This window comes from Arabidopsis lyrata (genome assembly GCF_000004255.2).
Source record: "Arabidopsis lyrata subsp. lyrata unplaced genomic scaffold ARALYscaffold_4, whole genome shotgun sequence".
NCBI lineage: Eukaryota > Viridiplantae > Streptophyta > Magnoliopsida > Brassicales > Brassicaceae > Arabidopsis > Arabidopsis lyrata.
Genome location: NW_003302552.1, coordinates 17,082,975 through 17,096,318, shown reverse-complemented (window position 1 = coordinate 17,096,318; position 13,344 = coordinate 17,082,975).

Sequence of the window (13,344 nt, the reverse complement as noted above, 5' to 3'; positions counted from 1 at the left end):
TCTGCCTCTTGTGATAGATAAATCTTCCACGCATATGTAAGCAATACAAACGATTACTATTACCAAAACACAATTTGCGTATGAAGTGTTGACGTTTTATTTAACTATATAGTTTTGTGTGTTTGATATGTATTTTTCTATAATTTTTTGATGATAATTGTGACAGATATACAAGACTAAATCATCCTTCCCAAAAAAACACTGGACAAAATATTTGATCAACATTTGGCATATTCAAAAAAAAAAAAAATCTATTTTTAAACGTGGCAGTCGACTCCAAATGGGAACTGCGATAACTTTATTCAGTTACTTTATTAAAAAAAGAGGTAGATGATCATACAAAAAAAACAAATTAGAAATAGGTAGAAGATATAAAAGTAAAAAATGTATTATAAAGTTCACTTCAGGCCTCAGGGCGGAGGTGATGAGAAGAATGTCTCTGGTAAAAATACAGAAAGTGGAATTCATCCTTTTCAATTCTAATGTCATATTATCTCACCAATATATGTGCTTTGGAATTAATTTATTATTTTATTTTCTTGTTAATAAGAGGTAATTCGAACTGAAGTCCGACTAACTTTATGGGTGTATAATCGTAAATAGTCCATTCACTAGCTAATAATAAGAGAGACTCACAAAAATGCCCCTTTTTCAATACCTTTTTTCAAAAATGTCCTCTTCATGTTTAGTTGCGCTATTGTTAACAAATATGAAAGCAATAAGACTACACTTAAGAAGCGAAAGACTCCGGACCAACCTTAGATTTGTTTTTATTGTTAAGGGATTGATGATTGAACTTTCTTAAAAAATTCCTTAATATAGTTAATTATATAACAACACGTATGCTAGTTAAGTAATTAGTTGCATAGCTTAACGGTTATCGACAACGCTATTTAAGATAAAGACAAATGCTTATATTGATTTTATAAATTTGTTAAAATTGATGTAAAAACAAAATAATTGTCAACTCTCTACCTTCGAGATTTAACTTTCTGCTGTAACGATTATTAAAATTTCAAGAAGCTTCGAACTTTTGTATCAGTAAACCATTTAAATAATTTCACCCTCATCATCTCTCCAATTTGATATAAATATGTTATATGTTTTCGTAGCTTTCACTTTACTTGTTTTTTTTTGTTGTTGTTACAATTTCCTAGCATGTGTTAACATAGAAAACAAATTTCAGTATTAGATGCAATACAGTCTTTTTAACAGTGATTCTCGATGTTTGGGCATGCATACAAAATGCAGCATCACAAGTATAAATAAAAAAGTCATTAAAAAGGAATAATACTAGAATTAATTAAATATGAGCATTATCAATAGATGAGATTGGGTCCAAAGTTTTAGGCCGGGTTTTGCTCTCTTGAAATTCAAAGTTCACATTTATTAGAAAGACAAATCTCAAGTAAGATAGCAACTTAAGCTCACATATATATTACCAGGCAACAGTACTTTGGTGTTGTCTCTTTTTTTTTTTTTTTTTTTACCCTCATTTCTTGTGGTAAACCGTTTTTAGCTTAACTAATGCAAAGTGCTTTCGTTTTGCCAACTTATGAAAAAAACTCGGTTTACACATTTTCTAATATGGTGTAAGTGTGTAACTGTGTTTGTTAATAAATTGTTGGGAAATTTACACTAAATAATTCATATGTGTTATATATGTTTATTTGCAGAAAAACAAAAATAAAATAGAAATTATGTGTCTCTGACAGATTGGTTGCTACTTGAAGAAGATCCATAATTTTGGTAAGCATGCACAAATTGTAAAAAAATTTACGTTATCTGCATTACTCCCTCTGTTTCATAATATAAGTCGTTTTAGCTTTAAACACGCAGATTAAGAAGATCTACTTTTAAAAAGTTCAACCAATCATAAAAAAGACTGCATAATATAAATAATTATATTATATTAAAGTAATATATAAAGAGCATAGAAACTTGAAAACGATTTATATTATGAAACAAAAATTTTTCTCCAAAACGACTTATATTATGAAACGGAGGGAGTATTTCATTTCCATCAGTTTAATAGTCTTCACAACGGTTATCTACTTAATTTGATCAATAATTCCATTATCTACTAAAAATGTCAATACAATGATATTAATATATATACATATGTCACAGTCGTATTTATTTTGGGGACTTCATGGCATTAAAATGTTACAAGTTACGGTGGTGACCTGTTCTTTACACTTATCAGTAAATGTTGCTCACCTGCTATGGACCGTGGTTTACTTTGTCTAGCCTATTTTATTAACCTTAATCCAATCCAACAAAGATAACCACTTTAGTTCCGATTCAAAATCACAGTATAACAAAGATAAGCTCTCAGTTTTTCTACCGTTTCAAACACTCAATTCGACACCATTTATTTAACTGATAAAATCTTAACTTTAACTGATAAAATCTTAACTTTATCTAAAACAAAAATTGGTTCATGAACATAAGTTAAAAATTTCTAGGAAAATGAAATACAATTAATGTGTTTTGTAATGTCAAATTAAATTGTTTTGTGAGGAATTATGTATTGGGTTTCTCTAAAACTTTTGGACAAGTAAAAAGCCTGCAGGTGTGTCTGTTACTTTGTCTACGTTCCAATAATCATATACATCCGACCTATATTTCTAACAGTGGACTCGTACCGTTAGTCACCGTCAATTTGATTGACTTTTAATTAACACCGTTGGTGAGGAGGACAGAAGTAGTGGACTATGAACTTGAAATAAATGGTACTTTAAAGATACGTCTGAAGCAACAGCCCATATTGTTCAAGCCCTTAATCATGTGTGGGCCGATACCATTCAGTAGTCTCTCCGACTCTCCGACTAATATATATATATATTTGGAATAGTAACGTTTTATAACGTTTTTGTTTTTTTTTTTTGTTTGAACTAAGTAACGTTTTATAACGTATGATCGACAAATCCTCATCAACAATACGTTTGAGGTTTGACACAAAACAAAATATACAATATACGAACATTAGGTATAATTTCTGGCTAACTCCCCAAATGTAACACATTAATCCTCAAACTCCAAACACCAAATCGCTAATTTATAATTTCTTGTCAAGGTGCACACAAGAGTCTTTAAACACCTAAACCCGAATTGATATAGTATATATAGATTGTGAGAAACCATAAACATGTATGTTATCTATAAAAGATATATAGAACTTTAAATAATTAACATCGTGATGCGGTGGTTAAATTTTCTATCATGGAATTAGAGTTCGAGTCATGTAACTGCGAATTCAATTGTGGCAAGAAATTACTCAAGCCATTTCATATCTCAGTTTTTTTTTTAAGAACTCGAACTCATTTACAAATCTATAGGCTACCTTATAAAAAAAAAACACAAATCTATAGGCTAAAATTTCGAAATTAATGAGATATTTTGCTTCTGAAGCCATTAATGGATGAGCACGAGAATCTCATAGTATCGTTATTGCTCGTTTTATTGCTAATCGTTAATGCTCCTTTTGGACTTTTAGTCACAGATTTCTGAGCTTATAATTATTACTAGTTGCTGTTAGTCTAATCTGAAATTTACTTCAAACTATTGATTACCATATTTACTTTTGGTAGTTGGGTCATATATTTATAGCACCCATTGATTATTCTTTCAACATTAATATGAATGCGTGTATTTATAGTCATAAATATCATATACGAGTCTAGTTGGATGAAGTTATATTCTATGGGATTTTGATCATTTTGTGATGAGAAACCTTGGTTTCTAAAATAGAATCGAACCACCCGGTCATATCGGTCTAAGTCTAAGTCTGATTTTAAAGAATATATGGTTTGGTTTAATTCTATTCACACAATTGTTTTTGGCTTTTTGCCAACATACGAACACCAGGCTTTTGAAAGAAACAAAAAAAAAAAAAGTTTGATAATTTTGTACGTTAACAAAAAAAAAAAGTTTGATAGATTTGTACGTTATTTAGACTGAAAAAAATAATTTAAGCAAATTATTTTGTTGACCGTGGAAATGAAAATAGATACTCATCTTGTTTGCATGCAAATAAAAACTACTCAACTGCAATGGTACACGATCCAATATCATGTTGCAGTCTTGTTTTAACTTAAGAAAACAAATACTGTAGGTTGAAAAAACAAAAATTATCATAAGAGAACCGAAACTCTGTAAACTACATCTAAATTTTTTTACCAAAAAAAAAATACATCTAAATTTCCAAACCATAATACCCAATTTGCTTATTATATTTAAAACAGTTTCACGTAATGATAATTTAATTAATAATCAAGTAAAAGAAAATTTGAATTTTGGATGCATGTACAATGAATGAGATGGAATGAGTTATACATTTTTTTTAATATAAATCAAGTGTCTCTTCTATGGAAATTAAATTGTTTTGGCTTAACTTTTTCACCTATTAACGATTAAGAAAACAAATACTGTACTTACATTTATTGAACGAAGAAAACAAATATGTTCATATATACTGAATTAAAATATTAAATTTGCACATAAGTGATTTTTGAGGTTTTCTTACATTTTCAATATCAAACAAACTTTTAAATACTCCATCTGTTTCATAATATATGATGTTTTACCTAAAAGCACACACTTTAAAAAATTTAATTTTGTTTTTAAAAACTATCATTTAATATTTAATTTTAAAAAGTTTAACCAATGATATAAAAGACTGCGGAATATAAAAGGTCATAAAATATCAAATGTATTTAAAGTTACATAAAAATTTGTAAAACATCATATATTTTGAAACAAAAAAAAAAATCCCTAAAACATCCTATATTTTGAAACAGAGGGAGTAATATTTTTGTAAATTTTTAATTTATTTTTATAAACAGATAGAATGTATGTTTTATATTTAAATCAAATGTAATTTTAATAAAATCGATTTATTAAGTTATACAATACTTATTGATTTGTGACCACAAAGGCACAAACTTTACTCTTTCAATGTTTAGTTTGATTAAATATGGGTGAACGACCTGTGTCCCCCCTACGAAGTTTTATATATTACCATAACAACACAGATTTCGGGTCTCGTCTCCAGTCCACACAAAACTAAAGTTAAACTCCAGTTTCCCCCTAAATTGAAAGTTCGAGACCTCAGTCTCCATAAATTCAAATTTTGTGGTTTATCGTTGGTTTACTGTACCGGAAACACCATTAACCGCTTAACATCGAGATTAAACCGGATTTACCCAAACTGATGTAAAACCGATCCACAGACCAAAGCTTCAGACCTCTCATGGAAGATGAATTCAGAGATTGAACGAGTTTCAATGCGAGTGAATCGGGATGTGTTTGTTTACAGAGATTGGAGAGAGATTCAGCGTGGGAACGTTGTTCGTTTTGAGAATTGGGGATTGATTTGGGGGTTTTTGATTATCAAGTAATAATCGGGTTGGTTTATGGGTAAATCCGGTTTATTTTCATTGTTACGCGGTTAATGTTGGTTTCGGTACAGTAAACCACAAATAAACCACGAAATTCAAAAATTTGGGACCAAGGTCTCGAACTTTTGATTTGGGGGGACACATGAGTTTAACTTCTGATCTTTGTGGACTGCGGTCGAGGTCCGAATTCTGTGTAGTTGTGATACTATATGAAACTTACTATGGGAATACAGGTCGTTTACTCATTAAATATATTACCTATTTTTGGCTGAGTTATTCAGCTTGTTAATTAATGTTTTTCACTTGTTAAAGTTCTTAACTTTTCTTGTACCTGATACCATTCACAAATTAAAAAGAAAAAAACAAGACTAGTTTCTAACAATTTCAATGATGAACTAGAAATAACTGGGTCAGTGAAGAATTAAATTTGTTTGGGGACCAATTTTAAATCTCTTACGACAAAACTTTTATTAGAAAAATGTAATTTCTTGAAATGTCTGTAGAACTGAGTGGGCCACTAGACAAAAACTAATAATTACAATTTTCATTTTTTTGGCAACAATAATTACAAATACTATTTAAAAGGATGGATCGTATCGGAAACTGTAAGACGGGTTCGTCCAAACTATCATCATCAATAAAATACACAAAGGAAGAAGTAATGCTGTAATAAAATGTTACATTTAAGTGTCTGCCTCACTATTTATTTATGTAATTAATATTACACCTTCTTTCTAATAATTACGAGTATCAAATCCCAATGTTCTCTCATGTCTTTTACCGCCCAAATCCACAGGTTCGCTAGTTTTCTATGACTGTTGTATTCGTACGGGTAGTTAAGAATCAGGCTCCGATTGGAAAAAGCGTATCGAGCGAAGCGGATCAAGCAGAATAAAAGTAGATCAAGCAGATCTGGCGGTATAAATGCGGATCAAGCGGTTCAAACGCTTTTAAATATGTGTTGAATGGTAAAAGCATATCAGCCGGTGCGGGTGAAATATTTATATTATAAAAAGCGTTAATTTAAGTAAAATATTATTCGTAAACTATTCATACTAAAAATTTTATATTAAAATAAATATGCAATATATTTTTGAACATTTATATAAGAAATATTTGCAGTTTTTTTCTGTTGAATGATGAATAATAAAGCGGTTCCACTGCTTCATTGAAACTTCCTTATATTTTTAAAAAATATTTTTTCTGCTCCTAGATGATTGATGTTCTAGTGTTTTAGGTTTGTTCCACAAAGATTGATATTTTTTGTTTTTCTTTTATTTATTTTTTTATTGATATTAATAAATCATAGATTTAAGACGTAATGATTGAAAATAATTAGTTGTTTCAGATTACTATTGATTCATAGTTTATTAAGAAATATTTTATAAAGTAAATAATTAAACATTGATTGTTTCTTAATATATATAAAATCTCTAGAAAATCAATTTTTTAGGAACAGAGGGAGTATGACATTTTTATATTTATGCAATTTAAAAATTATTAATATATTTAATTACATCCCAAACATAAATATGTAAAAAATGAATATATAATATTGTTTTTTTCTTCAACAATATTATTTAATCAAATTATATTTACTTTATTCTTCAACAATATTATTTAGACACTGAAAATTATAATCCAATCTTTCAGTAGATCAGATAAAAGTCGGAGTATACTCGTATATTTAAGACAAACATTACTAAGTCCACAAAAACAATTGAATCCAAACAATTTTTAGTATTTTTGGAATAAAAATAAAAATAAAAATAAAGTATGTGAATAAAAATTAAGGCTCCGAATGGAGAAAGTGTATCGGGCGGAGCGGATCAAGCGTATTAAGCAGAACAAAAGCGGATCAAGTAGATCTGGCGGTACAAATGCGGATCAAGCGGTTCGAACGCTTTAAATGTGTTGAATGGTGAAAACAGATAAAACGGTGCAGGTAAAATATTTATATTGTTGAAAACATAATTTAAAATAAAATACTTTACAGAAACTATACATACTAAAAATAAATATATTAAAATATATTTGTAATATTAGTTTAATATATTCTTGATTATAATCTGTAAATACATTAAATATATTTATTATTATACATGTAAAACATTAAACAGAAAATAGTTTAAAAAAAAAAATTATCGAGTATTTGATTTATATCATTACGTTATCATGTAAACTTTGGTTAAGTAAAATTTTTAAAATTTTGAGTGACAAACAATATTTTGAAGAAAATATGTATTAATCAAATAACTAACACATATTATTATTTTATAAAAAAATCTAGTTAAAAATAAAAATAAAAATAAGAAACGCACTTGAAACATCCTAAACACATGAGATATGATGCGTTCCTACTGTTACTAGCAGATCACAGCTTTTCTTCTTTATTTTGGTCTGCTAGTGGTTCAAATTTTTTTTTAATAATATTTTAGTTTTGTACCGCTTTCTATATATTTTGTTTGTGAATGGAAGTAGAAAAGTGTGCGACCCTACACTAGTGTATGATTTATCTTTTTTCTGCCTTCCATTCAAGGCTGCACATGATACACATCAAATATGATGCATTCCTACTGTTATATGCGTTCCTTTGTAAATTTGATCCATTTGCAGTCCATCCTCTTTTTGTCTGTTTTTTAAATAAAAAATTATTTACGTTCATAAATTTGTGAATGGAGAAAAAAATGTGGTTCTCCCGTTATACGTATCGACCGTCTTTCTCCCGTCTTTCTCCCGTTGATCCATTCAAGGCCTCATTGTGGGGAAAAATTATTACTAGTACATGTAGTCCTTTTTTGGATTAGTTTGTTTCACTGATATTTTTTTCCTATCACTTACACAACTAGCATGAGTATAATGGTTGATTTGATGATGAATTATGATATTAATTTAAACAAATATACTAATAAAATGACATAATATTTTTCGTATATCTGATTTAAGAAAAGATTTAAATCTATTAATAAAAGTTTTGAACATTTGGAAAGAGAAAACAAAATATTGATTTTAATTTAATGAGTCTCGAGTTGTTAGACTAATCTTGTGAGCCAAAATACACAATCTTTCGTCTTTGGATCATTTTCATAGCACTCCGCCTAGTTTTCCATGTTTGCAAGTATCCAGGGCCGGCCCATGGCTAAAGTCCATGAAGCAAGGGCTTTAGGCATCAAATAATTATAAATAGATTTAAGGGCATCAATTTTTAAAATGTTACTGTGGTCTAGTGGTTAGTTTGAAGTCTTTTGTTGTATAGGTCACGGTTTCGAATCCCAAACATGTTAAAACTTGTATTTTTTTTTTATAACAGTTTTTCTTAATGAGCCAAATTTTTTTTTGCTTTAGGCACTCAAATAGTTTGGGCCGGCCCTGCAAGTATCTATTTGCCATTAAAAAAAACACATGGTTAAGTGTTTCGAAGGTCTCGAAGATTTGGAGATAATACATGAAATGGTTTGCTTTTTTTTTTTTTTGCTATATGCATGCACTATCAACTTGCTTTTTAGGCGACTAAACACTTGCAATCCAAATAGTACTGTGGTAGATCAACTACACATGATCACACACATCCGTAAGTCGTCCATTTTCCATATTTGATTATCTGACATAGTGACATGTGCGAATAAAGACTTGTCTTATCTGGCGTCTTTCCATAATCATAACCAATGATTAAGATTTGCCGTACTAAATCATCTTTACACACGAGGATCCATTCTTCCATTACCCTATCATTATCACACCGTACCCACTAATCTGATCATATATATTTCCTAATCTGACCGTGCATGGCTAATTACACATATTAATCACGAATTATTTTTAAAAAGGTCATGATCACACTCAGCATCGAAAGTTTTCTTCCATGGCGTATTCACATCTATCTAAAACGTTCGTCCTTTCCAAGATACTAGCACATGGCCAAAGTCTCGGTGTGAACATAGTAACAATCTTAATTAGGCTAGTCCTCTACATGCTAACACATCTGTAGCTAGCACATGAGGTTAAGATACAAACTTACAGTCACATATTTGAAGATCTGTACATACTTCAAGACATATATTCAAGTCCAAAATAAGCATTCTTCTAATGGTTGGTCCCCATAAACTACCAAAACCATATACGTTGCATATCGCTTTCCATTCGTCATTGCAAAGTTTTTGTACCCCAAAAAACAATGCAAATTGGCCAAACAAAAATAAATTGTTATCATTTGGAGAAAAATAAGTATGTATTATAGATTTCCACCGTCCACAACTATTATTATCAAGACATGTACGGACGGTTCATATCTGAAAAAAAAATATATACACCTAAGAGCATCTTCATTGGTAAGTCTCTTAATTTGGAATCCTAAACTAATAAATATTAATATTTTAATATAATTCAATTATCTACTTAAAATTAAATATGTAAAAGAAAATTATACCATTTAAGAGTTGACATGTGTCCATGAAAACTCTTAAAGAAGGATTTATGATCCTTAAAGAAGGATTCTTCACCTTCTCTTTTCAAATTTTTAATATTTTATTATTATTTTTGAGAGAAACCCACATTTAAATCCCCCATTGGGGATGGTCTAAATTTTTGGCTATGGAAATATTTTCGTCCACGGGTTTTGTAAAATATAATTTATATATTGCCCTTTTCGCCCTTTTCGTACATTTTATCAGTCTTAAACCATATTTTACGTGATAGAATGCATAAGATGTGAATATATATATATAAAAAAAAAAGATGTGAATATATATTTGTTAAAAATCTAAAATTCCGCACTCGATCTGATAATAAATAAATAAAAAGATTTCACGTGGACTGGTTTTGGGAACCTTCACGTCTGTTGGTTAAGCTTGAAGATTACTTGAACCGGAAGCAACTAAACCGAGTTATGGTTTAGAGAAGATAAAGTCAAATATATTAGGAGTTATCTAATATATGTGTAATCCTAGAGAGATTAGGATTTGAGAGACTTGTATAAATAGAGAGGTTGAGTCATGACCTAATTTGTGAGAGAGTTTAAGTTTTGAGAGATTTTCTTAAACTAATAAAGGCTATTGAGTTTGTGAGTTAAATACTTTCTTTTGTTAATCGTAAGAGTTTGATCATCAAATATTGTATTTAGCAGCCAGTCGGGTTGAGCGTTGCGATCATGGGAGAGATCACGGAAAGAGCACAAGCGGAGGTGGCCAAGATAAGTGAAGGAGGAGGCTCGTCGACGATAAAGTGCCCCATGCTTAACATGACCAACTACACCGTTTGGGCAATGAGAATGAAACTTCTACTCAGGGTACACAAGGTCTGGGAAGTGATTGAAACACCATCAAACGATGAAGAGAAAAACGTGATGGCCATGGCTTTAATGTTTCAATCTATTCCCGAGACTCTTACCTTGCAGATAGGAGAAAATAACACTGCAAAGAAGGTATGGGATGCGATAAGAACGAGACATGTAGGTGCTGAGAGGGTTAAGGAAGCAAGGTTACAAACGTTGATGGCTGATTTCGATCGTTTGAAGATGAAGGACACGGAGAAAATCGATGACTTCGCCGACAAGTTATCAGAAATCGCTTCGAAATCAGCGGCTTTAGGAGAAGAGATTGAAGGACCTAAACTTGTCAAGAAGTTCCTTAAAAGTCTCCCTAGGAAGAAGTATATTCATATTGTTGCTGCACTTGAACAAGTTTTGGATCTCAAAACCACAAGTTTTGAAGACATCGTAGGCCGATTGAAAACCTATGAAGACCGTGTGTGTGATGAAGAAGAAGATCAAGAGGATCAAAGCAAGCTGATGTATTCAAACACGGAATCTCAATACAACAAAGAATCTAATGGTGAGTATAGAGGCAGAGGTCGTGGAGGACGCTTCTATAGAGGAAGAGGCAGAGGACGTTTTGGCGGAGGAAGAGACACTTCAAGTGTTGTTTGCTACCGGTGTGACAAAACTGGTCACTTTGCAAGCAGTTGTCCGGATCGTCTTCTAAAGCTTCAAGAAGTTCAAGAGCAAGACAACAAGAGCACAACAGAGGCAGATGAACTCATGATACACGAGGTAGTGTATTTAAACGAAGGAAAAATTGTACCAAACAAATACGAAACAAATTCAGGGGGAGAGAATGTATGGTACCTTGACAACGGCGCTAGTAACCATATGACCGGAGATAGGCGATATTTCACAAGCTTAGATTCAACCATCACCGGGAAAGTTAGGTTCGGCGATGACTCCCGGATAGATATTAAGGGGAAAGGATCCATAGAATTCATAGACAGAAACGGTGAGCTAAGAAAGATGGTTGATGTTTACTTCATTCCTGGACTAAAGAGTAACATTATCAGCCTAGGACAGGCCACCGAATCTGGTTGTGATGTGAGATTGAAAGGGGAAAAGCTAACAATGCACGATAGCGAGGGGAAGTTACTTGTCAAGGCAGTAAGATCAAGAAATCGTCTTTATAAAGTGGATATGGGGATCAAAGATACAATGTGTCTCCATTCAAGAACTCAAATAGATTCTGAGAGATGGCATGCAAGGCTAGGGCATGTCAATCTTGAAACAATGAAAACAATGGTAAGGAGAGAACTTGTAACTGGGATTTCACACGTTGAATTTGAGAAGAAAATTTGCGGCTCATGTTTGCTTGGAAAGCAAACAAGACAAGTATTTCCACAAGCTACAATGTACCGAGCTACCAAAGCACTTGAGTTGATCCACGGAGATCTCTGCGGACCGATTACACCAAACACTGCGGCTGGAAATAAATTTGTTTTCGTGCTCATTGATGACTATTCTAGATATATGTGGACTGTGTTGCTGAAAGAGAAGAGTGAGACTTTTGGAAAATTCAAGAAATTCAAGTCCATAGTTGAACAAGAAACAGGGGAAAAGGTTCAAACCTTTAGGACTGACAGAGGAGGTGAGTTTGTGTCCAAAGAGTTTAATGATTTTTGTCTAGAATCAGGAATAAGAAGGCATCTTACAGCTCCATACACTCCCCAACAAAACGGAGTTGTTGAAAGACGCAACAGGACTCTTATGGAAATGACTCGAAGCATTTTAAAGCACATGAAAGTTCCAAACTGGCTTTGGGGAGAAGCAGTGAGGCACTCAACATATCTCTTAAACCGTATAGCTACAAGGTCACTTAAGGACAAAACTCCATATGAGATGTTACGAGGAAAAGTTCCAAATGTTAATCACCTTAGAGTCTTCGGGTGCATTGGATATGCTAAAACAGAGATGCCACACTTGAAGAAGTTAGACGACAGGTCTCGTGTTTTAGTTCACCTAGGCACGGAGCCTGGTTCAAAGGCATATCGCTTGTATGACCCGAGAAATAGAAGGGCGGTGGTAAGTCGTGATGTTGTTTTTGATGAAACAACAGGCTGGAACTGGAATAAAGTTACTACAGAGAATGATGCTGTCGGAAATCTCAGAATTGAGTTTGGAGTTTTTGGAAATCATGGTATCTTCGAAACAGAGCACAGTGAAGAAACAGAGCAACGAGGAGAAGTTGGAGATAATGTCGTCACCGGAACAGAGGAAATCGTGTCTGCGGGTGAAGAGAACAATGGAGAATCATCGGAGGAAGATGAAAACATTGATACTAATGAGCAAACAGCTCAAACTGCTACGGGAAGAGTGGTGACTAAATCGGGGAGAGTAGTCACAAGACCTAAGTATCTCCAAGACTATGTACTGCTAAGTGAAGAAGAAGGAGAACGATTGTTAATATGTTTGAATGAGGAACCATGGAGCTTTTCTGATGCAAAGGAGTCGAAAGAGTGGATGGATGCGTGTAAAGATGAGATTCACTCAATAGAAAAGAATCACACTTGGGATCTTGTGACACCACCACAAGAAGCAAAACCGATAGGCTTAAAGTGGGTCTTCAAGCTCAAAAGGAATTCTGATGGTAGCATAAGCAAACACAAGGCCAGGCTCGTTGCA